Source organism: Triticum dicoccoides, chromosome 7B (genome assembly GCF_002162155.2).
Source record: "Triticum dicoccoides isolate Atlit2015 ecotype Zavitan chromosome 7B, WEW_v2.0, whole genome shotgun sequence".
In the NCBI taxonomy this organism is placed as follows: Eukaryota; Viridiplantae; Streptophyta; class Magnoliopsida; order Poales; family Poaceae; genus Triticum; species Triticum dicoccoides.
Window position 1 is genome coordinate 740,291,659 of NC_041393.1, and position 1,635 is coordinate 740,293,293.

Below are 1,635 nucleotides of genomic sequence, written 5' to 3' on the forward strand. Positions count from 1 at the left end.
GGGGGGGTAGAATAGTGCACTATTCTGTTTTAATATCAAATTTTTATGCGGATACCTAATTTTTTTCTTAAGAAAGAAGATGCTACAAGCCAAAGAGGGTAGGACCAGTACAAATCCCAAAGCGACACAACCCAAATGTCTGGATATGTATTCCTCTGGAAGTTCCCACAATGTCTGGATCTCAATTCACTTGAACTAGCGGAGTGGCCCGCGCATTTGCGCGGCTAGATTTGTGATGCATTGTATATACATAGTATATGTACCTTTTGTACGTAATGGATTTTCCCCTTTTTTGATCTTTATGCTTTTCTAGAATTGTAGTGAGATACTGAATGTTATATTGATGATAAAATTTGACACATGTTAAATTATTTAATAAAAATTATTACAACATTAAACAAATAAAATTTATGTACTCATTTATTCAGATAGCATCATTTTCTACAGATATCCCTACATAATGGAGTTATATGCTTGTTCGATAGTTATATAGATTATTTACGGAGTAGAAATATTTTGGTCTATACAATATTTACATAGGGAAATACAACTCTACATGATGTTATGCTTTTCCATAAAACTCACATATAGCCATGGCTACCACGCACAAATACGTAATTAAGATGCACGATCGAACCTATCATATGAATACTGACCAATTTTATTTAAGACTAAAGAGTTGTAAATGCTTGTGCACGTCAACTTTTTAGGGAATTTGTGCTCTTCATCTGCTCTTGTACGATACATGTAGCTACTTGCTCACATATATGGAAATACCGGCCGAGGTCTATGTTGATTTCCGTACATCCTGCCCTAAAATACAAATTAAAGAGTATATCTACAGTGAAAGAAACCATAATAATTCCAACTTGAATTCATAAAATTAAATCTAAGGAGGTTCCTACACCGATGAAACTATTTGAATTGTTAACTTATTATATGTCTAATTGTTTAATGTGACAATATATGAGAAGTGAAAAATCAGTTTTTGTGTGTGTAGGAAAATGTTTACAAAAGTATGCTTGGAAGGAAGGCAAGTAGATGAGAAACAGGTTCCAAGACAAATATTGAAATAGCACCCAGCTCCAGACTCCTAGACGTAAAAAAGCGAGGACCTTCATTGCTAACGATCCTGCAGAGTGCCAATGCGGTCGCCCGCTTGCACCTCCCAAATTAACTTATATAAAAAACAGAGGACGTTCATTGCTTATATACTTAAATATTCCATCATTACAGACTATGTCTCAAACTGATAATTAACACTAAAACACCGTAAACCTGGCTTGCGCAACATATCTAGCAAGCATGTTATGTATACTCATATTGTGGCAAATTTTATGGAACACTCCAAGGTGTGACATGAATATATCCCCTAGATCATATTAATATCAGGAAACATAAATAGCAGGAAAATATTGTAACAACAACTTCCTCAATTTTGTGAAAAATTCTGGTTGTGGCATCAAAGCACTTCCCTGGTATTCTCACCTGCAAAACGAATTAAACAACGAAATTCAGTTAGCATTAGCATTCACTAACCGAGGAAAAAATTATGTCAGTACACAATTTTTTGAAATCTTATTATTTTACATAAATCCTAGACTCTTATTACACTTCCAATCAATGTTGCTTCAT